Source organism: Agelaius tricolor, unplaced genomic scaffold (genome assembly GCF_023055355.1).
Source record: "Agelaius tricolor isolate 1412-34295 unplaced genomic scaffold, bAgeTri1.0.p SCAF_1, whole genome shotgun sequence".
Taxonomy (NCBI): domain Eukaryota; kingdom Metazoa; phylum Chordata; class Aves; order Passeriformes; family Icteridae; genus Agelaius; species Agelaius tricolor.
Window position 1 is genome coordinate 87,493,631 of NW_027269261.1, and position 25,541 is coordinate 87,519,171.

General features: G+C 35.4%; 1 protein-coding gene across 2 annotated transcripts in view; it reads right to left on the bottom strand.

Moving 5' to 3' along the window:
* The window catches only part of CSMD1 (CUB and Sushi multiple domains 1), a 1,073,555-nt gene that overhangs the window by 601,792 nt on the left and 446,222 nt on the right, over positions 1–25,541 (bottom strand). The window lies entirely within an intron of this gene.

A 25,541-nucleotide genomic window follows, 5' to 3' on the forward strand; every position in this document is an offset into this window, starting at 1 on the left:
GATTCATTTATTGCTCCAAAGGTCTTGTTCAAATACCAAAGCAATTCTGTCTTTGGCATCTTGAACAGTTGTTGGAATGGAATATGTACTACCTCAAAAACATCCTCCCCTAAGGTGAACAAAAAGGCACATGCAATACTTCTAAATGTTCTGAATGCACTCCAAAATATGCAGATCTCTTTTTTCCTGTAACTGTGTGTCTGTAGCAATGCATTTTCTTCCAAAATATTGAAAGGAACCCAAAAGTCCTGAATCCTACATTCCTCTCTAGGTATCTTCAGTAAATATCTTGAAATATCTTTTCAAACAAACGATTAAGGAGAAAGGCTGGTGTAATTTTTTTTTTTAAGAATAAAACTTCATTCTTCTTTTAATTTTGAGAAAGTAATGGATTTCAAAAATAAATTTGTAAAGTTTAGAGTGCTCATAGGATGCTGAGCACTCTGAACTTTTTCATTTAATGGAGAATGATTAGCCTATGTTCTGAGTGACTGACAGATCATAACACCCTAATTTACCTTTCTCTTAATACTTGTAGTATTTCTCTACCTCAATTGGAAGTTGTTGGTGTGTGAAGCAGAAAAGAGCGACATTATTGTAAATAAAAGTGAGTGGCAGAATACATTTTGTTTCTTAAAGAATGGATGTATCTCAAACATCCTTTACTTATGGAATTTGGAAAATATATTTTTGTAAATTAAAGGAGTTGTGTTCTAAAAATTGGTTTGTAAACTACTTAGAAGGAGAACCTCATCACTGATGAGGTTATTAACCAACTGCCTCAGTATAACATGATTTACAAACTCTCACAAAAATTGAAAAATGCTCTTGACTTGCTTCTGAATTTTATATAACAGTGATATCACACATAAGGTCATAACGAGCATTTAAATCAGCATAGCATGCAGTACTTTATTTTATGACATTAGAAGAAATCTTGTAGGACTAGAAGCCTTATTTTTTGGGGATGGAATACAAAATGGTCTAATTCTGATAATCACTCTTTTAGATACTGTACAAATTCCTGCAAGAGTCAAGTTCAGCTGCTGGGGATATTTTTGTGGGTTGCTTGGTGTAGAGTTTCACTTGTTTTGGCTTGGTGTTTTATTCACTTGCTTTCTTTTGTAAATGTTTTTTTTTCTTTGCTTTGGGTTTTTTTGGTTGAAAAAAATTTTCTCAGTTAACAGAAAGACTTCAGAGAAACTGATATTAGAAGTGCTATGCAACAAACACAAGAGAAATGTAGACAAAAACCCCTGGAGTCACATTTTCTCCTATTGATATAAGTATGGCAAATACTGCTGGCTGGGAAGGTTTGTGTACAATGCTGAGATTGTGTGTTCTTAACAGAACTACTGATATGATTTCCTTGTTTCTTATAATGATGATATGAAGAGACACAAATGGAAAATGTCTCTCAATACAAGTAACTCCCTAGATCTCATATCCAAATTAGCTCATTGGCTTCAGTCTACCAACTGCTCCCTGTGCTGTTCTTAAATGATATTCAGTCATAAAAGTTACAGTAATCCCTTCCTCTGATGATGGTCTGTCTTTCAGTGGTCAGAAGAAAGTCTCCTTCAGAATATCTGCCCTTGACAAGCAGGCTTGAAGAGCTTTGGTGTAATAGTTTGGAAAGTAATGTAACTGGCAAGGAAAAAAAGTAATGAAAGGTAATTTTGTCCCTATTTTTGGCTGTGCCCTGTCACTGACATATTTTCTGAAAAATACCTTTGCCAGGATTTTTCTCCTGAGAAGCTGAGAGGCCTCAGAAATGAGATGTAAACAATAATTATCTGATTGCTTGGAATGTGGTTTAGAGGTTGCTTGCCAACAGGTGCATCTTTGATTGGTTCCATGTGATTGTTTCTACTTGATGACCAATCATGGTCCACTTGTGTCGGACTCTCTGGTCAGTCACAAGATTTTATTATTCATTCTTTTCTAGCCTTCTGATGTCTCCTTTCTCTTTCTTTAGTAAAGTTTTAGTATATCATTTTCTTTTAATATAATATAATATCATAAAATAATAAATCAGCCTTCTGAAACGTGGAGTCAAGATTCTCATCTCTTCCCTCGTCCTGGGGACCCTCAAACACCACCACAGTGCCCCCTCCTTTCCTTCAGCTTTGTCAAACACCTTTAAAAAACTGTAGCACACACAATATTTTCTATTTTTCAGCACTGACGTAAGATAAGTGAAAAAATATTTTTCTGGCTGTCTATGCAGAGACTCATTCAAGTATGGAAAAGATGCATTCACACAATCAATAAAGCAATCAATAAATCAATAAATATTTCAAATAATCTCAAATACAAATTGGAAGTGAGTATTTTATAATCTTTAAGGTCAGTATACTGAATTAGTCAATCTTTTGTTTTGAGCTTTAAAATTACATATACTCTAATTTATTGTAGTTTGTGCAGAAGTACTAAGTTGAGGCTATCAGAAAGCTGATGACAAACTTAGGGAAAAAACTGTGGTGTCTCACATTTTTGTTCTGTGGATTTCCCTAGAATATGGTATGAAGCCAAGGAAGGGTTACACTTGAAAAGATTTTGGAGGTGGAAAATTGATTGCAGTGGGTTTTTGTTAGTTCACAATGAAGGAAAAAAATTTCTGTAAGCGTGATTTCTCTTCAATTGCAACACAATGTTCTAAGGAGACTGGTTAGTTTTTCTCCCTGAGAATAATAGAAGGGTTGTGGGGAGAAAAAATACCGGTTTTCAAATTTGCCAGGAGTGATTTTGAGGGAAGTTCAGCAGCATAAAAAATACTAGAAGTTGGCACTCACATCCTAATTACTTTAGCATATCTAACACTGCCCCTGCAAAGGTACAAGAAACGCTGCCAACTTGTATAGAGGTATTATATGAGATAACTGAGATTATTAATATCCTTTATAAAAGGATAAAAGCCAGATTAAAAAGTTTGTGTAAGAATAATGATTATCTTCAAATGACTTTTAAATTGTTTTTCAAAAATTCAGAAAACAGTCTGTAAGTCAACCAGATGAGCTATTTCATATTTCTTATAATATGTATATGAGTAAATATGACGATTATGTTAACAAGACTGTACATCAGTTTCAGATTTGTCATGCACTGAGTGGGATAGACATGTATCTTTAACAAATGAGAATGTGAGAAACAGTGTTTTTTAAACATGACTCATTTTCTTGCTGAATACAGCTTTCATACTTAACAGAAATGAGAATGCTTCTGCTGCAACCAATTTATATCTGAAGCAACACCTTACATTTGAAAATTCTTTAATTCTTAAAGAACATATCTGTAGTTAATTAAAGACCATTTGTCTTTGTTGCGTAGAACTGCGGCAGACAAAAAATAATTTGTTCACGATTTTATAGTTAATCAATAACAGATAAACTAAGAAATATATATTGCTCTTTCTTATGTAAGGTGTAAACTGAATGTATTATACTACCAGTATAATCATCACAATACCAAACAAAACAATGCAAAAATACTGCTGATATACTATATTTGATTCTGACAATATCTTCACATGCGTCTTTCCTCACAGAACAGTAAAACAGCCCTGATTGAATAGTTATTGCCATTGGTATCATTATATGCCAATGAAGCAGCAAAACTGAAATCTAGAGGGATATGTATAAGCAAATAAAAAGTGGTTTCTCTACATCAAACCTACATACAAAAGAAGAGTCACACATGAAAGCTTTAGCCAGGAAAGTTTCAAATTTAAGACTGCACTCATTCAATCATGTCCCCTAATCACTGACCTTCCTTTCCTCTTTTGAACAGATTAATAACAGTTTATTTAATTAATAACAAATAATAAATAGTTTATTTAATTAATAACAGTTTATATTCTTCAATGCATAAATAAAGAGTATCAACAGGGTATATGGAGAAGTACTCTTGCATACAGTATCCTATAGCTTGGTGATTAATAACTTTCAAATTATTAGTTAATTATTTTCCCTTCATAAACAGTTTTCTTGAAGGTCAGGTCCCACAGAAGACAGAACAGAATTTCACATATCTCAAATACATTAGTTTTCCCAGAAAAAAAAAAAAAAAAAGGCTTGATCCTGCAGACTTCTTTTTGGAATGTCATTTGTCATTTTGGGATCTGGTTAAACTCAAGTGAAGCCATTTCCAATAAACATTAAACCACAAGCTTTTGTACAATGTCTGCAAACAGCCTCACAGCAAACTTGTGACTCACATGCCAGTGAAGATGAAGGCAAAGTTACTGTGAGGGTCATGCTAGCTGTCAAACAGGCTACATATATTTGTTTTTATTTTTTTCCCCAGTATCTCTCCTTTTGGCAAATTTTATTAAAAGCTGAAGTTGACAGATGCCCCTGCATCACTTCTCCAGGTAATGAATGTTGTTTCATTGACCTTCTTGTGACCAATGATTCAGGCTTGTCTGCCCCTACCACAAGAAACAAATGAGATGTACTCTGTTGAAATTCTACACTTCACAGTTTCTGAACTACTAAAAGTGTAATTTCATACAGGATGCCCTTAGGTTGCTTTTTCAAAAATTGTTGTCTGCAAATTGAATTTACTAATAATTTGCTTCTCTCACAATACTTTAGAAAATCCTTGAAATGAGAAATAGATGCAGAAAAAGAATGATGGTGAGGCATTGGAAATATCTCTACATCACAGGTTCCTAGAGATATAACAGAGAAAGACAGGAAAATTGTCTTCTTTATAGTGTTCAGATTTGTCAAAGGAAAATATTGAAGAAAACACTCCTAGAATAAAGATGCAAAAATGCTCCATGGTTCTTTAGCTTGTCATGTAAGAACTCTGATTATGGAAACAGAGGGAAAGAGTCTCCAGATCCATGAAGCAACAGCTCATTGCACAAGTGCAGAAGAATTTATTTTCATGAAACTGCCTAAAATAATCTGCTAACATTAATGAAAATTAAATAAAATTACTGAGAAGGCAAATATTCTCTGAAAAGAAATTTTTGTCATAAAACAAGTCAAATTCAGAGACAATTTCAATAGATACTAGAGAAAAACTATTTCAAGGTAACTTCAGCTTTACTGGGAGACTTTCCTGCATACTATTAGTGTAGGTAATGTTTGACTGGATGTTTTGAATTAGACTCCATTTCTCATCAAGGCTATTTGCAATAATCCATAATCTCCGCAACAAAGATGGAATTTATCTGGGACACAAGTAGTTTGCAGGTAAAATTACGTGGATTTTTTGAGGCTTCATGCATTATTTAAATTATTAGGTCTATATTTTAAAACTTGTGGAGATATCTAGTGTGTTTATTTCAAAATCCAGGTAATGTCAAGTGAGCATCTTCAAAAGAAAGAAGTAGTTTAATTTTTTACTGAAATAAATTTTAATTATTTTTAAATTATGAGATGAGGTTGTAATATAGTAATGATATTTATTGCCCTTTAGCAACTACTACTCCTAGAAAAAGCAATCTTGGGAGGGAAGGCAAAAAAGACTAAATTAGCATTTGGTAACCTGGCTTTCTGAGCATGCGTGATTTTGCTTATATGCATATGTAGGCAAGACATAACACATTTCTTCTTGAAACTGATGTAAAAATTTAAACCCCTTTTATTTCCAGTATTTGTGCCAGTAATTTGCTTTTGTCATATTTATTGTTATGCAGTAAAGAAGAATGGTTACTTTGAGCCAAATGAAGTCTTTTTTGATTCATCTGAGAATTTGTATTCCTAGAATTTACCTAAAACAAATACCCGAAAGCACAGAATTATTACTGTTCTTGCTCTCTTTAAAAGGAAAGCTAGTAGTTGAGCTTCCAAATTAACAAGTGGAAAATTAAAATGTCTCTCTAAATCCATCTCAATTTACAATTTTTGAGTGTCATATATAACATTTTATCAGCTTCGTAGTATCCAGGATGTATTTGCATGAAAAAGTTTCATTTCCTACTATGAAAACTCATTAGAGACCTTATATTGTGATTGACAAACTTGACAAGCAGAAAATATTGAAGATATTTAACACAAATAATTCTGGAGCGGTTTCTGTAACACAAGTTGCAGCATACACCAATTCCAAGGATCCAGTTTCACATATATATTCTGAGCATACTCCCATCCAGGCACACCTACCAGCTATACTCAGATGCCAGAAATCACTCAAGCCAACTGTGGATCAAAGGAACAGTTACAGAATTTCTTATACTACATCAGAATTTCTAGTGAAAAACCCAGACAAGCTAAACCAGAAGTGACCCTGAAAGAATAAAAGATTAAAGCATTATTATTAAATTTAACAGACTAATATGTCTAAATACCAGCATTTGATCAGTATTGTTCACACAGTCCCAGGATGGTTTTGACAGAAGCCAAACTGTCTCCAAACTGCATCCCAAAGGTCAAGACTTATACAATCCAAGGAATTGCATTAATACAAGCAAGTTCACAGAAGGAATTTTCAATGTTGTCATCCTGCTTTGGAGATGGATTCATTTTATGGAAGAAGCCACATGTACCAGCTGGTCTCAAAACAAGACAAAAGCTTCAGAAATTGTCTTCAATCCTAGAATCCTACAATCCTAGAATGGTTTGTGTTGGAAGGGACCTCAAAGACCATGTGGTTCCTACTCCTCCTCAATCATGGTGAGTTAATATTAATATTATAATATAGTGGCATTAAGAGGTAATAAGAACTCTGAGGAATTATGAGATAGAGAAGTTCTGGGATCCATTGTTTCCTCTTTGAAAGCCATCCTTACTTAAACAAAAAACACTATTAAATTAAAGAAAGCTTCGATGATCCACACTGTCACTCTTTAACAAAGCATTTAACACTGTTATTAGTACTTCACATTCTTAAAAGTTGACTGGCCAGCTTCCTTAACTTTCAAAGCAAAAGGCATGAAAGAATCTGTCATGAAATCATACAAAAGAGATGGATCTCTTGTAATCAAGAGCAACTCCACCCTGGATTTTTACATTCAAAAGAACAGTCTTAAGCTTCACTTAAAAATCAGCCAGAGCACTGAGAGGAGTAATAATGTGATTTCTGTAAAACTTCTACTTAATGAACAAATCCACAATGGTTTTCAGCACTTCACTTTTTTTCTAAAGTCCAGCATTCTCAGTAGATGAAAATTTGCTAAACACAGCTTGCAAGGCTTGAGAAAAGGGGATGTGATTTTATAGCTGCAAGTAGATTTTGCACAGACCCTGATTTGTTCCTCTTTGATGTTTATTGTTCTCCATATGTTCATGAGGACAGGACCTGGACACTACTCAGTGGGAGCTTTGAGTGTGAGATCTGATCTGTCAGCAAAATGGGAAATGACAGCAACAAACACAGGGTCCCTGTGACAGGCAATGGTTGTGCCTTTTATGACTTGAGACACGCCTCAGTCCTTCTGGTGGAGTGAGCAGATCCATCAGACAACTGCAAAGCAATGAGACAGCCAGGTAACCCTGCTGCTCTCTGAGCCCTGGACTAGGACAGCCAGCACAGCCTTCACAAGAAACTGCCAACCTACACCCAAAACTTGCTTACAATCTACTCTCTTTGTCAGCTTACCTTCTTTAACAAGATTTTGTTGTAGCCTGTTTTAGAATTATAATATACAGCACTATTCTCCTTGTATGCTAATTTATCATACAATTTAGCATGGTAATTAAGTGTTACTTTGGCAAAAGAGCACACGGCAGAAAACCCCAAACATTAAAGTTTTTCCTCAACTTCCTAATCCATCATAGATAGACATTTATGCTTTCATTTGCTACAGTATTACAAAAGTCAATTATCATTCATATTCACTTTTCCAAAGAACTGTAAACTATTATATACTACATCCTGTATGATACAGAAAAAGCAATCATGACAAGGCAAAAGATGTCTAGCAATGCAAGAAAATTGTTTGTTTCACAGAAAAATGCTGTACCACTCACACAAAATGCTAACTATCTAAATGAAACTCTCAGTCAAAACCAGAATGATTTGGCTATGTTTGTGCAAAAGACAAATGAATCCATTTGTCATGAATGAATCCATCCACATGAATGATTAAAATAATATGATATAGTACTGCTTGGGTCTAGTTGATATTCACCATAAATCAATAACAGTAATCTTATTCATATACATTCAGTGCAGTTGAATCCAATGAATACAGTATTTAAATGTATGGAGTGTATCTCAATACATGAGATATTTTATGCAAGTATTTTAAATGAGACACAAATGTTTCCCTTGCATTCTGTTGAATCTCAAGAAAGACAGATAACCACGATCAATAAAGTAAGATTAGCTCAATTCAATACTAAGAAATTTTCAATACCACTGTCCAGAAGATTAATATCTGGATATCATTCCAGCAGTATGACAAGGCTAAAGTACCAGAAGCCAAGCCCGAAATAAGGACAGCACTGTGCTTTCTGCATTGCTGCTTATGTCATTATTGATTCTTGTGAAGGACAAACTTTCAGAGATTCATTTAGCTTCATTACATATGAATGAATTTACATGAAGCATTTACAAAGCATTTATTAATTTGAATTTACAAAGCATTTATTAATATGTTATTTGTGTGAATTGCTAACTACTTTTTTAGTCATCCACAATTTTACACTCTGTACCATTCAAAAAGTCTATTTCCTACACTTTTTCAAAAGCTATTCCCCATATTTTGTGAATTCAGTATGTAAGTTACATTAATATACCAGCAAACATATTTGCCTATTTTTTCTTAAATGCTTATCTACTAAACTAGTAGATAAGCATTTAAGCAACAAGGTACTATGTATTTTACTAATGAGTAATAGTTTACTTGTATACACAGTACATGAAGAAGCCCCTTCTGCAGTCATCATCCACATGAATATATTCTAGTCATGCAAATAAGTCCCAGTGAAGGGAGTTCAAGTTACTAATGATTCATATTATAAGAACAGGAAGAAAAGATTTAGAAGGTAATTGGAAATTTTATTCATGCATTAAATATGCATTCTGTCATCTTGGAACTACAAAACTTACCAAATCTATTTGGTTCTTACCCAGCAATCTACTAACAGTCTGTTAGCAGAGACACTAAACACAATATTACTGACATATTAATTAGCCTTCCATACCCTCTTATGAAATTTTTGAAGTGCTTTACCTGTGACTGCTGGTCACATCTAGACAATCTACTTCTTTGGATGAATAGAAAATACAAATACTAAAAGCCTTTATAAACAATACCAATTTCATATAATATTTTGAACACACTGCTGCTAGCATTAGAATTCCATTTTTGAAAAATGTTTGATAATGGAAAGTTTTAGATTTTGAAATACTATTCCTTTTTTAATTCAAATGATTGCAGAGCTATCAATTTATATTTTTAAGTTATGTATAAATATTAGTAACCAAAATTATTAATTGACAATTAATTGCCAGAGGAGCCATGTTGCTAATTTTTATTGAAGTCCCAGTGGTCTAAAAAAGGCAGGAAGGATAAGGAATTTTTGTGAGCTATGGATTTTAATACATGTAGTGTTAATACTTCTGTTTAAGTTTAAATAAAGCTTTACATTATCCCAGTGAAGCAGGCAAAACATAAACACAGACTTACATGTCACAGTGATTCAGCAGCTGTTCAACTGTGCATACTGTTCTCTGTTACAATATTGAAAATGATGTCACCATGCAAGGATAAAATAATTATGGTATTTATGGAATAAACAATACATAGAGTACTTGACATCCTTCTTACATGTCCCTAGTAATAAGAACTACTGTACTGTGACACTATTCTCCCCCTCCCCTTTTCCTTACAACACTAACACTGCAATTCTGTCAATACATGAAACACAAAAGTGGCTTCACATTGAAGGTTGGGTATTACTCTTTCTGCCAGCATCAAGGAGGATCTGAGTGTATATGCTTGACTGTAAAAAGGGCAGAGGGAAGTGGGCAAGCCAAGGGGAGCAGTTTTATCTGTACATCTCCGTCCAGGTGCAGGTTGCTAATGACAAGTTGTGAGGGGTACCTTATGACCTTTGCTTATGCAAATTCTGCTCCAACCTCCAGTTCCATCCACCCCCTGCTCCACAAGGACCTACAGTTTCCCAAAGACCAGATAAACAAAAGTAAGCATCTACTTGGAAATTTCTTTCACTCTTTCTTATATTTGTCTACATAAAAATGCATTAAATTATTAAAGAGAAAATTGTAACTAGGAAACAATGTGTGTGTCTGCTATCATCAATATGGTAACTATTCCATATTTTAAAAGTAGAATGATAGTTAAATGAATTGACAGAACCTGTTTAAACTTTTCCCAAAAAATAATGTTTATTTATAAAAAAGGTGTACCTGTCAGGAAAGTACCTATTGTGGATACTGGATAATTACATAATAATTACTAAATACATTTTTTAATATAGTATGCCCAAATAGTTACTAAAAAGCAAAATTAGATGAGCTTTTCTAAGCTATGGAAATCTACTTCATTTATGGAGATTTGTAACAATTGCTAGATGGCATTTTAGACAATGATAAATATTCTAATGAATATTTGAATATTTCTGACAGAAAATCACATTTAAAATCTGTGGCTCAATCCGCTCATAAAATAGGTGTTGTGAGAAAAGGAATTTGAGATGAAGTATCTTTTTCATGGAAAAAATTTTCATGTAGTTTCAGTTTACTTAAAAGTAGAACACTGACGATCAAGTGCGATGTGACTGAAGAGACTTGTCAGATTCCTGATGGAAGAACTGTCTAGTGCTATATCTCACATAATTTATTAAATATTTATTTAAGAGTAGAATTGAGAAATACTGCAGATTTACCTTCTCAGTTCTATACTGTTTCAATGTTTCACTTAAATTCAAAAAGGTAAATTACTTGACATAATTTTTATGTTTTCAAAGGAGGATGAGTGTTGCCCTTGAGTAAAATTCAAATCTAGATTAAAACCTATTAGTTTTACAGTGTCATAAAAAACATATACTTTAGAAATTAATTTCAAGGTAGATTTTGTTTACAAATGAAGACTTATCAATGGATAAGAGAGTTAGCTGAAGATCAATACACTTTGCAGTGGGTTTTGTTTTCTGAAGATAGCTGAGATTTCATCTACTGTTTAAGCTTGCTGGAGATTTACAGCTTACTAGTCAAATATGGGGCTCAGTATCACAAATATTATTTAATGTTCAATGTCCAAACTGTAAAAATATCTCCAAATTGAGAGAATGAGATGAGAACTGTTATTTATTTCACTAATCGGGTTTTTTAAACATTATTTTTCAGCAATGAATATATTGCTGGAAAATACATGCAATACATGCAAAAAACCCCATTTTTTTCCTAGAATATATGAGGAATAACATTTTTCTGCTTTAAAAAAGGACTAGTAAGATCCTACCCTACATATTTAATTCATAAAGTGAAGGCTTTAAAGAAAATGCTGGGTATCATTCAACTCAAAACCCAGTCAAAGGATCTGCAGGACTGTATGTATAATAGGATTCAAAATATATTCTAATCACAGAGGAAATAATCAGCCAGTAGGATTCAGCTCTTACTTTAATTATAGAAAGACTGCTTTTACAAGAATAGGTTGTACTGAGCCAATTATATCATACAGCATACTTGGCTCAGTTTCATATAGATTTCATATTAAAATAAGCACTAGTTGCAGTACCTTGATATATGCAATCATTTGTACTTCATGATATGTGCCACAGACTATTAAGCATCCCATAGGGCCTTTAGAATTTCTCAAGGAGATGTCTTATAGTAACTGGCCATAAAAGCAAAAAGTATGAAATTTGAAAGGTCATGAAATATGTACTGTCATGACACAAACTGGGAGAATAACTCTGAACTTGATTTCCAAAAGAAAGTATGTCCAATCTACTTACTAAACTGATGACTAAGAAAAGACAAAATCCATTTAAGAATCATATTTAGCACAATTAATAAAGCAATAAGCAATTCATTTTTCAGGCAGAAAAAGAAACCTTAAGGGCATCAAGAAGTATGAACTTTGGTTTTCCTAATCTTAGGTATACCAAGAGGATCCAGAATCCAAACATATGTATGTATAGATATGTTTATCTGTTACAAATCTGAATATCTGAGAGACTGAGTAATCAGATTCTTTTTCAGCATCTCATTTTCCTTTTTAGTTTGGCTTCTATCACACACTGTATGTTCAATTGCTTGTATCACGGCTCATATTCTGCATGAAGTATTATTCATAGTTTTAATAAAAATCAGTTTATCAAAAACAGTCTTAATTATTTTGAAAAAATGTTTTGAAAGGATCACATACAATTCTAACAAAAAGAAAGGAAGATATGCCGGTTGAATTAAATAGTGGTAACAAAATAAAGGTCAGCTGGTGCTTGACAGATGGAGTTGCAAAGGCAATAAAGAAGGCAGAACAAGAGTTACACTTTTTCCTTTCCTTAGATTTCTTTAATCTAATATACATAACCACCACCAGTTAACAAGTCTCTGTGCAAAACAGGTCATTCTGCAATACACTTGGGAAAGGATGAATGCCACCAATCTTTAAAAGCAACTTATGATTCTAGCTGTGAACCACATCGCATGGCTCTTGTAGCTTCATCATGTGTTTGGTTTTCCATTTCTTTGTGAAGGCAAAAATGCACATCACTTCTTGAGTTCATTCTAAAGGCACCATCATTTGAAGCATAATCCTTGAGGAGGTAAGATGATAACCTGTCCCTATTACACTCACACACTTCTAGTACTACTTCCTCATCATCTTATTTTGAGTTTGTATTAAACATAATACATGCTTGTAGGTATTCATACAAATGCATAAATGTCTAGTGCATGAACACTTACAGTTAATGGCAAATAGAAGGATATTAAATTCCAAATATGATGTTCAGCTAGATTTTTTTAGCTTTTACTTAGAAGATACATTTCATTCTATGATCACAAAGGGAATGCAGTCACTTCATCAACAATATCATCAAAAATAGAAGAAAGATACTATGCACAGTGAAGAGTTTACTAAAGAAAAATTGAGAAAAATTTCAATTAACTTATTTAAGATCAGATTTTTTAAAAAATATAGTGATGAAACTAATTTTTTAACTAAAGGATTAATTCTGGTTATATTTAAAAGACTGTAGCTTCACAGAAATTGGAATAAAGTCTGGTTTGAATGGAAGACAATAAGAGCACCCTAGATTTGCCTCTTCATGCTCTTGTTACAATCAAATTACAGATTAAATATCACACTTTAATCCAGTAATTATTTATATAGAATATGATATTTGAAAAGCAAGCCAATAGAGATTTAAAGGGAGACCCTCTAGAAATGTGTGTTTAATAAAGTTTCAGAACTAATTAAATATGTTGCCTTAAAATTGATTTATCAACAGATTCATCAGCTTAAGCATGATGGCAGCCTCATTGTGTTGGTTTATTTGCATTCCTTATAAAAAGACATTGCAAATAGGACAAGCTTATGAAAGAAAAAAAGCAGAAAGCTACAAGAGTAAATTTATAACTACATTATATCAGGTAAGTCACTCCTTGCATATGGAATGTCTGTATATGAAACGAGGGAGCAAGGGGAGGAAAATGATGATGTGGCACACTCCTTCTGGTGTCATGGAAAGAGGATTCTTTACAGACCTGAGAAAACCCTTTCATTACCACTATAAGATTTTGCAGAGATTTACTCAAGACTAAGCCTGTATTAGTTTGGTGGAAGAAATACTTAGGAACAGTTGAACAGCATCTGGTTAGCATCTGAAAATAATTTTCATGCTTTATGACTACTTCAAAAAGCAAAGGAAAGCTCTGTACTTGAGGACAATAGGAAGAATCCCCTCAGAAGTGCACTCCTGATCCAAACTAAAATTGAACGCATTGAAAAGCGGTATGAGATTTTCAATACATTTAAGATTGATATGCTTACTTTTACAGATCATTTAACAGGGGTTAACAGAGGTCTTTCTGAAGCCTGCATTCTACAGAACTATTCACAAGGCCTCTTGAAATTATGTGCTTTTAAACACATAATTTCAAGATCTTTTAAGCTCAAATTATGGAAGCATTATTGCCCACTGGTAACATATGACTGGCTCAGAAAATTGTCCTAATACTAATAATACTATTTTTGAGGAATTCACACGTGTTTTCACATTCTGCAGTATACAAAACGAATGGCAACCTTATTGCAAGAATTGCAAATTTGTGAGTAGATTATTCTGTTCTTCATCCATATGCTACCATTTGTGAAACACTTGCCCTTTATATGGCTGGCTAGAAACAGCATTACTAATTAGTAGGAAAAAAAATCTTCACAAAGAACTCAAAAGACTATTATTCCTCATTATTCACCTTTGAAAAGATATGTGATCATTTTGTATTTGAAAGTTACCATGAAAAGGGCAAAATATGCCCATTAAAGTTTCATGTAGTAGCTTTTCTACACTAGGAAATGTTTGGGAATGAGATGTCATACTGATTCCATCAAGTGATATATACTGTGACACAGTGAACTACTTGGACACAGAGATGCTAAGTAGGACCCATATGGTATACAGGCCATAGATGCCATGGACTGATTCTTTCACAGAAACTAATTTCATCTCCTTGAAAGAGTGGATGAAGTCTGCAATTTGGCTGCTTAAAACCAAAACAACTAGATGTTTCCACACTATCTCTTGCAGCCTTACTAGAGAGCACCCTACAACTTGGACTACCCCAGTTGCCACTGCTAAATGTTACGGTTGGGACTGTAGGACAGGTAGCCTTTAGACTTTAGGGTGGACAGGTCATGTCTATGTAGCACTTCAGCTTGAATGCTCCACAGCATAACAGCTATCCCATACTGCTAAACATCTTAAAAAACACCCCCACAAGCCTCTATAAAATCATCCTATAGGTTTTCTGTACATCACACTTGACTGTCGTACTGAAAAGTAATTAGTCCTGCTTTCTTTCCATAGACATATATTCCTAGGTTTCTTGAATGAAAAGGACTAGAAAATCCTTTATTGCTCCCAAGCTGGCCAGATAAACTACTAACTCCTATATAATTATCCTCCACAGATTGCAGGCTGGGTCCCCAGTAGTGTTATTTCCAGTTAGATCTGGCCTGCCTGTTCCTGGTAAAGTGGTCCAAATTTCCCAGTGCTCTGCTATTTAGAGGGGTGTCCATAGAAGCAAAAACAGAAAACATACATGTGGCAGCAGCTCTCTGGCCACAGAGAGAAACAGAACTTTCCCAGGCATTGTTCTGAGAAAAGTCTGTGAGAAGATCATTGAAAAGAATGAGAAACAATTCTTAACTTGCTGCACCTGTTGTTGTGAACATGCAGAATGTGTTATGGAGATTTTTTTACCAAAGGGTGGTTTCTTAATTAGCCAGTGGCGATGGTGTTTTAAGTAAAAGACTAATGACGTCCATGTGTAGCAAACTAGGATATAAAAGAGCAATGGGTTTCTTAATAAAGTGGTATTGATCAGCCTTCTGTGAATCATGGAGTCTATGTAACATATTACCTGGCTGGAGGCCCCTGGCAAGGATACATATACACCATCCCTAGTGCCTAGAGATGCACAACACACTCAAGTTGTCCAGATCTGAGGAGTCATCTGCAGTGTCATGTTTAGGAATGGTATTCCCCAATTCTCCCACTAAAAAAACCATGAAGTGCTCCCCTCCCCCTGAGTGGGAGGCACAGAAGACAAAGACCATGGGTTGAAATAGGAACAATTTATTGGAAATGGCAATAATAAGAAAACAAACAGTAGCAGCAATAATATTGTGCTAAAAGTATACAAACAGAAGGTGATTCACATTCAAAAGTGCTCACCATGGACCCCAGACAACAATGAACAATGGTGGCCAGGTGTCCCACAGCACCACTCTTTGCTCCACTGGAAAACCATGCCTTCCTTCTCAGAAGGCAGAGTCCCTTATCCCCACTCCCAGCAACTGATGTGAGGTGGTAGGGAATAACATGTGACCCATGTCCACATGGCTCCAGGCTCTGCCTCCTCATGGCTACTGCAAAAATTAACTCTGTCCTGGATAAAATCAGGACAGTCTTAAAGTCAAATTACTGCATCTGTGTGGTAGCAGCTCTCTGGCCACAGAGAGCAACACACAACTTTCCCAGGCGTTGTCCCAGGGAAGGCTGTGAGAAGATCGGAGAAAAGAATGATAAACAATTCTTATTTTCACTTGCTGTACTTGTTGTTGTGAACATGTGCAGTGTGTTAGGGAGATTTGTTTACCAAAGGGTGGTTTCTTAATTCTTAAACACCAATGGTGATGGTGTTTAGATTAAAGGACCAGCTGGGTCCACCTGTATCGTGACTGTCTGTAAGGGCAATGTGTTTCTTAATAAGTATAGTAGAATAAGGTGGCTGATCAGCCTTCTGAGAATCATGGAGTCAATGCTAATTATTACCTGGCTGGGGCCTGAAGCGACACATCTGGATGAATTGGACATGCTCATTCTTTATCTTGACGTAAATCCTTGGAAAAAAGTATTTATCCAAATGCCATACAGCTATGGTGTACGCCAAGGACCTAAGAGCCCTATGACCTTTGTGAATGAGCAATAGACCACAGTCTCAGCAGAACACAGTCTGTCTGTGCTGAAGATCAAAAGATTTGAACTAGAATGAGCAAGAAGAGCCACAGGATGAGGACTTCTGTGTCTGAGTGTTGCAAAAAACATCTTACTACTGCCACTGCGCTGTCATATCCTTAGTTTACTCTGACTGAATAATCACTACTTTTACTACTGTGAAGTTTTTTTGAAACTTCTTTGGGAGCTGTAATTATGTTACTTTTGAAGAATTACCCATATACTTTGTAAAGTAATTGTTGCATTTATCATGAGGTTTCTACATACTACATATTTTTAGAACAGAAGATAAACAACTGATCCGGTTTGAAGAGCTCTCAAGTGCATTTTATTTGAAATTACTAGGTCAGATCCTGCTCTCAACTCTGTTTTTGTTCATATCGGTTTGTACCTAGCTTGTTAAAGAAATTGCTTGAGGGAATTTGATAGGAAAAAAAAAACAAAAACAAAAACAAAGCAGCAGTTTAGTACAGGTACTCAATTCAGATACAGATGCACAATTTTGGAGATAAAATTCTAACCCTTTGTCACTATCTAGCTAAGTAACTCACAGACAATGTATTGTTTTAGTAAAAGTCCTGTCCTACAGTAGTCATATATGTGTCACAAAAACTATGAAAAAGTTTACCAAGTCCAAGCCTCTTGATAGTGTTATCTTGATTTACATCATTGTGAAGGCAATAAGAATCAAGCTATGTCACTATGAAGTGAAAAATTACAGTGAAATCCAAAGGACCTTAATAGTCTGTGTGATTCTAGTACTTAAATTATGCTAAATTAACCTCCAGAGTATAAGTCCTCTTCTAAGAACAGAAGAAGCTTTAGATATTAAAAAGGACACAGAAATAAATATGAATATAAGGCACTGTAAGCTTTTCAGTATGTATCAGTCTATGACAACTCAGAAGAAAAGCACCATCAAGGTGACTTAAATATTTCATATTAACAGTATCTAACATTGTTACAATTTATTTGAAGTATTTATAGTAGATGGCATAATTCCTAAGAACTAGAAAAAACTCTAGGAACTTCCAAAGCCAGCAGAAATTATTCTTCCTTTTTTTGGTTCAGTCATAACTGCTTCAGTCCTCACACTAAAAGGAGAGTCAGGTAATAAACTTTTGGGAAAATTGGTACAAAATTCAAAATTCGGCATAAAAACATAGCAGGATATAATCAAGTGTTCAGTGATCAAACGAGCACCCTAGTTACTGCTTGCTGATTAAAGTTAATCCAAATGTAAATAAAGAAATATTAAGCAGTTTGAGCATTGAGGTGAAGGAAGCCCAGGGTACCCAGGGAACCTTGCAGTAAGTAGTTCTCAGAATGCTCCAGCACCTACAACAGGAAGGTGGAAACAAGGCTGTTATCCGTGTGCTGCTGGTCACGTCAACAGCATTTACCTGTTCACTAAACCATGGACTTCCTTCCCAATGACCATGAGTTTCATCTTCCTCATTGCACCATGTGTGATCTCTCTATTTGCAGGAATGAACTCAACAAAAGACATTTTTATACCCACCCAAAATAGGGAAAAGTAAAGTTTATTGCTAAGATTATTTGAATGATGTTTGGCTATCTCATACATCTTAGTATTCACTGAAATTCTTAAAGTGCCTCATGTTTAGAATTTTTACCAAATTTTGCCATTGTTCATTATGTTATTTTTTTCTTAGTTCAATTACCAGAACTACAATTTTTTTATTGAATCTAATTACAATAAGTCCTTTAAAGAACTACACCCATATGAACTACCCCCATGGTAGATTAAAATGTTCTGTACCTGATGTTATAAATTTCAATTTAGTTACTTATGTATTCTAAAGTTGGATATTTATTCTGCAGAGAGACAGAAAAGGTGAACTACAGTACCACCAAAATCTATTTTCTCAATAAAAAACGTGTAATACAAATTACTTCAATGCTTTCCAAATACAGCTGCTTATATTATGAAATTAAGACAGAAATGAATTACTTTTAAACTATGCTAGTTCTCTTCTGTATTACCTGTTACATATTATAAAGACCTTCCAATTGGTCTTATTGTACAGGCTTATTTTTGATGATCACTGGCATTCTAGGCTTTTTGGGGTTTTTGTGGTTGGTTAAGTTGCTATTTCTCTAGCTCACGTTTTGTTTCATTTACATTGCATTAGGACCATATAATTTTTGAAATCTTGAAGTTGACTAATGCAGATTAATTGATGGATAAAACGTCCAAATTTAAAGCTATATAAGGTCAATCAGAATAACTATTTCATTGACAATGTAGCTGTAACTTCAAATGAAATAATCATTAAAATTGTCAGGTATTAGAATTAACCTTAAGATACTCCAGTATTAGCTTCTTGCAAAACAGACCCAGTGGAAACATTCTTTCATTAACTTAGTGCAATATAATCCCTATTTATGTTGTTACTCGACATATATTGAAATACTTAGGGACATTATTTGGAAAGTAAGACCTTTCCAAATGCTATTAAATTAGCACTCTGTCTTAGTTTATGTCTTTACTATCCACCATACTGCTAACACAAAAAACCCACACAGAATAAGAAAAATTTTATGAGGACTGTCTCAAAAATGGAATATAGGTGTTTTGAGCCAAAAATGCCTCAAAAGAAAGTAAACAGTTGATACTGAAAAGTAGCAGGGAGTGAGAAAAACAGGCTCAGAACACAAGAAGAAGTAAATGGTATTTCTTTCTCCTTCCATCACAAAGAAAATTCCTGTTTAGAATTATTTTGAACATCTCTTCTTCTGCTGCTCAATAAAGCTACCCTGAGAAAATAAACAAATTTTGATCTGAATTGTGTAGTCATTTGGACTTCTCTGTGAAGTAAATATGGTTAATGAAGGAATAATATTTTAAAGAAAGATTGGATGGAATGCACTGGAAAGTATCAAACTATACATTAAATTGCCTTACTATCAAAGTGACAGTGGCATATTGAACTAAACTCAGCCGAGACGGAGATTCATTATTTGATTTTTTCCATTATCTATTTATATTTATTTTTTATGCTTTTCCCTAAGTTTACTGAAAAGGTTGGAGGCTTGTAATTTTGCACCTGTCATCATAAAGTGGGACCAGGAGTATATTCTTTAGATTTCACTGAAAAGATAATAAGAATTATAAGAATTTCTGACCTCAGCTAAATTCATTTCAGAAAGTCCCTTTAACTTCTTTTGAAAGAGTTGGCTTTATTCTGCTTCATTGTGAACTAACAGTGGAGGTGAAAGGTTCTTTAACACATTTCCACTCCTGGATTCATTCAGCCCTACTATTACTTCTTTTCTGCCTTTCCTCAGTGAATTTAGAGTTCATCAAAGTATAAGACTAACAGCACTGACCGAGTTAAACAGTGGATCCAGGCTGTGCAAGTTTCTTACTCCAACTCTACTAATTCAACCTTTTCTCTTGACCTGCAAACCATCTTGTTATTCTATTCCTTGGCCTCTCTTGTGCAGAGAGTGCCAATCATATCACATTTGCAGCATTTTTTATAGGCTGAGAAAAAAAAAAAATCAAGACAAGGTGAGACTACCCAAGTAATTTTTGCTGCTCAGTCTCCTGTGAAAAAAATATTTTTTTAATTGGCTCCACAAACTGTGGAAGTGACAACAAGGTCCCGTGAATTTTTCATTCAAATTGTGGATTTATTCTTTATAGAATTTTTTCCTGCAAAAAGCCCCATCATTCAAAGGAAATACAGACTTTTTATGATACTTCTTTTTATTTTCTTTTGCCCTAGGGCTTTCTAGACACCTAGAATTGTTGTCTAGACACCTACTGACACAGTACAAATTGTTCAATAGCAATTACAACAGCTATGTTTAATTATCTAAACTTTCAGTCAGTAGCATGCTGATAGCATGCTTGTGCATATTTGAATATTATGCAGAAAGCCCAAAATGTTCCTTTTTTAAACATGTATGAACAGGAAGGGATTTACCTAAGATAGGGCAGATGCCATAAAATAGAAATCCTAGAATCTGCTATCCAACTTGTACTGCCCATCCAGCTGAGTACTGAGTGAGAGGGTTCTAGCCCTGAAGCCAAAATTTTCATCTCTCATAATCTGGGTAGTACTAGCAATTGTGTTGCATGACTTAGCCAAGAGCACAAGGCTCATTTTCCCGCCCACCAAGCCAGACTCAGGAAACAATGCACACCTCTTCTTTTCCACAACCCAACCAAGAAAGTTTGATCCCTAAGGCACAAGAAAGGTTTGCTGCCTATGTTGTTACTTGATGAACCAAGTAGGGTCTCCCACTCATATCAGGACCATAACCACCATTGCACACTTGCAGTCACAATTCATTTTTTGAGACAGCTAAGTTGTAGTGCCCCCAAGAATATTCAGCCAGCCTTAGATTTCAGAACTCAGATTGCAAGAATGAAAACAAATAAGACAATTAATTTCTTGGGATACTGCTTGTCATGTTAGCTCAAAAAAGTTCTATCTAATGCTGTCCTAGGAACCAATGTCTCCAAACGAACACCATTCAGGAAATTCTTTCGTGTGCACACTTAATCATAACTATGAAGTACAGCCTGAATAAACAGACAGTGAGGTGGAGTGGAAGTTGCCATGATCCCCAGGCTCAGGATGTGACGATATGCTACATAAACTCTAGCTGGAAGCCATGGTGTATCCATGGGGTCAATACTGGGTCCAGTCCTGTTTAACATCTGCAAGGACCTGGATAATCAGGCAGAGAGTACTACTAACAAATCTGCAATACTGGACAAGGGGCTGATTTGACAGAGGGTCAACACTGCCATCCAAAGAAATCTTGACTGACTCACGAAGCTCAACGGGAGGAAGTGTCAAGGCCTGCACCTGTTGAGGAATAACCACACGCACCAGTACTGGCTGGGAGCTGATCTGCTGGTAAGGGGTCCTGGTGGACAAGATGTACCCATGAACCCACAGTGAACCCTTGTGATCAAGGCCAGTGGTGTCATGGGGTGCATTCAGAAGAGCATTGCCTGTAGATCAAGGGAGCTGATCCTGCCCCTCTAGTACATCCTGGTGAGGCCACATCTGGAGTGCTGTGTCCAATTCTGGGCTCCACAGTACAAGAGAGATATGAAGGTGCTGGAGTGGGTCCAGTGGAGGATTACAAAGATGATTGAGTGACTGGAGCACAAGGAAAGATTGATGGAGCTAGGCCTGTCAGCCTGAGAAGAGTCACCTGAGAGGGGAACTCATCAACGTCCATCCGTATCTGAAGGGAGGGTGCCAAGAGGATGAAGCCAGGCTCATCTTGGTGGTGCCAACCAATAGGACAAGGGGCAATGGTCAACAAGCATAAACTGATGCACAGAAAGTTCCCCTGAAACATGTAGAAGCTCTTCACTTTGTGGGTGATCACACACTGGAACAGATTGACCAGAGAGGTTGTAGAATCTCCTTCACTGGAGATATTCAAAAGCCATCTAGACACACTCCCGAGTAACATGCTCTAGGGGTCCCTATCTGAGCAGGGAGGTTGGACTAGACGACCTCCAATGGTGCCTTCCAGCCTCACCCATTCTTCCCCTTTATTCAGCAGTGGGAAGACCACACCTGGAGTCCTGGGTGCAACTCTATCCTGTCCCTTACAAGAGAGACATGGACACAATGGAGAAAGCCACTAAGATGATTAGAAGACTGGAGCATCCCATTATTAGAAAATGTCAAGAATGCTGTGACTGCTCACTCTGTAGAAAAGAAAGCTCAGGGGGAAGTTATCAGTATATAAATATCTGATGTGAGTGTGCAAAGAGGTCAGAGACAGGCTCTATTCAGGGCTGCCCAGTAATGAGATAAAATGTAATGGGGAAAAACTAAAGCACGAGAGTTGCCATCTGAACATCAGGAAATGCTTTTTACTATAGTGAGGGGTTGGACTGGATGACCTCCAGAGATCCCTGTTAACCTCAAGCACTCTGTGAACTGATGTTTAATAAAGATACACTGTGCCAAAACCCAGGTTTTTTCTATACTGATGTAATATGTGAGTGATAACAGCAAAGAAAAGAAAAGCAGGAGGCCAGTCTTTACTATTTTTCCTGCTTTCAAACACACAGCAACAATTCCAGTTCTATTCATGAGGTGAATGTATAATGTGTTTTTGCTAGAAGTAGATTCCAAGTTTTAGAATTACTTGGCAGTATCTGCCCTACCTTACAGAGCTGCATCTTCAAGAGTCAAAGACCCTCTTTGTGTTAGAGAGACTCTTAAAAGTCTTGGTGAAAATTGTGCTGATTTTACCTGGAACACAAAACTTTTTGATATCTAAACTTTGAAACTACATAAGGAGGCTCCAAAATTTCACCAAGTAGGAAGATTTTAGAATTCCTCCCTTGTCAACTATAAGCCGCTCTGCACTAAAAAAAAAGGTTTCAGTACAACAGTAATAGATGATTACCAGTGACTCCACAGGGCAGGAAGGAGGCAGTGGGAAGAATACTTGTATAGACACACCTCCTACATGATGCACTATGCAATATTTGATGTTTTTGTTCTCCAAGCTGGCTCAAAGCAGAAAGAATTTACAGAAGAGAGACATGGATTTAAAAAGAAAACAAAAGAAAAACAAAGGAAAACAACAACAAAAAAACCCAACTAAACAACCTCCCCCATCAAAATATCAAAAAACCCCAAAATCAAACAAAAACCCTCACTCCAGCCAACCAACCAACCAACCAAAAGAAACCCCAACCAACTCTGTCATGTTATTAGATTTATGTATGTAAAAATAATGATAAATAGCTGCATAAGAGATGATTGTAAACTCTAAGACTGAAAGGATGTGTGACCAATACCAGGTACCTAGGAAAGGTACAAAACCAGAGAAAGCAGTCAGTAACACTTCCTCAGTATGTAACACTTTCTTAACGCCAATAACTTGTACTTGAGAAGCTCAGTCAACCAAAGACCCTAATGGATTTCTCTTCCATTAACTCAGTCTTCCTCCGAGCTTATGTAAATTTTTGCCATCCATAATGTCCTTCAGCAAGAAGTCAGTTTAGCAACCACATGTTGCAGAACAGTATTTCTGAGTCTTATAAACTGTAATTTCACTTGTGAGTCTGGTCTATGTTCCCCAAGTATTTCTAACAAAACAGGTGATTTCACTTAATCCAAGTTCCTCTATATACCTTACTTCCTTTTTCTTGCTAGTTGCAATTTATGGTCATTACTCTGACATTCCCTTTTTTGTTGACTTATGTTACTGACCAAAGCATGCTAATATACCCAGATATTTGGGTCTTAGAAGCCATCCCTGTAGATTTGGTAGACTTATTCTCTACAGTATTATTAGTACCTGTTTTTGAGATAAATATGTAGACTCTACCTGTGACCAGGCAAATAAGGTTAAAAAAAGTCCAAAATATACAGAAGTCAGGCAAAATCACTTTCCAGAATTGCTCAGCAAGTACTTGCAAGACTATCAGAAATTTTTAATTTAAATAATTTTGGAGGAGTTAAAAACCACATACTCCATATTCCAGTATGAGTAATTTCCTAACGTTCATATATCTATAATGCCATATGTGAAAAACCTGAGTTTGGCCCCATGTCTGCTACTGAGGGGAAAAACAACAATAATAATTCAGTAATTCATAATGATCCTTTGAATCACATGGAAGTAAGTGGTTTGGGTAAAGATTAGACAAAGAAGATACTCAAGACAGCCCTTAGAAACTAAGGAATAGTATTACTCTCTTTTCACTGGTTCATTAATCAGCTTCAGTCAGAAAAAACAGCCATGCTAAAACTGCCATTAATGAGTCAACAAAACAATACACTGACATCTGGTACTTGAGTGGGAGATCTATTCTCTTGAATTAATGTTACAAATCTGACAGTATCTGACTTCCCTTATACTTACTCTGTAGAGGTCCCCTGCTGGTATAGCACTCATTAGTTCAAAGTTTTAGTGGTTTAAGTTTACTTAAGCATGTTGCCAAGACTTGTAAGCTTTGGCCATCACTATTTTAAAATCCAAGCAGAGCGAGTTCTTTGTGGATGCACGGTCACATCACATCATTGTCACACAGCACCGAACGATTTATAACAATTGACAGTTCTTCTATTAAAAAGGCTTCAATTGGAACAGAAAATAAAATATTCCTGGTCAAGGACGAGGTACACTGGCAAAACTGTTTAAGAAATTCTTGCATGATTGGAGGATTTAAATAAAGCTACTTCAGCCATTACTAATGACCGAAACACTTCAGGAAAATGTTAGGTACAGATTAAAAAGTGTTTGAAGCTAAAAAAAATTTGGCTCATGTGTTTCATTTATATTACTACATAAATCACATAAAATTTCTGTGAATAATCTGAAAATGAAGACATTTCTCTCAGTCTCCTTAGATGTGTTTAAAATATCTTGAGAATTTAATAAGAGAAGCAAGATAACACAATGAGCTCAATGTCTCTTCTGTCTTCCCCATTGACTTGCCTCCAAACAAAATCAAATAACATCTGCCAAATGCCAGCCTGTTCAGCTTGCTAATGAGTTTAAAAATTCAGAGTATGACCGTTGCTCAGCAACTGATAAAGAATACCAGTCACATGGTGCTATAGTTAATATACAAGAGACCTTTACCCCTCATTTTCTAAAATGCTATGAAAAACAGATTATCAGAAACACTATTTTTTTTCAAGGCAATTTACTGGCTGCTTTTTTACCACTGTGGTGTAATTTGTTATAATATTCATGAACACCAGTATTCAGGTGACTGAAAGGGTGCTCAAGTTTTTCAATCACATATCTTTTAGTTCATGCATTTGCAGTTCAGTTGTTTGCTGACCATTTCAGTAGATAACCTGAGCCAAAAGCTGAAAATGTTTTAAGCTTCAAGAACATGCCAGTGAATTTGGCTGACAGGCTGTTAAGCTAAAACTAAATTGAAAACTATAATCA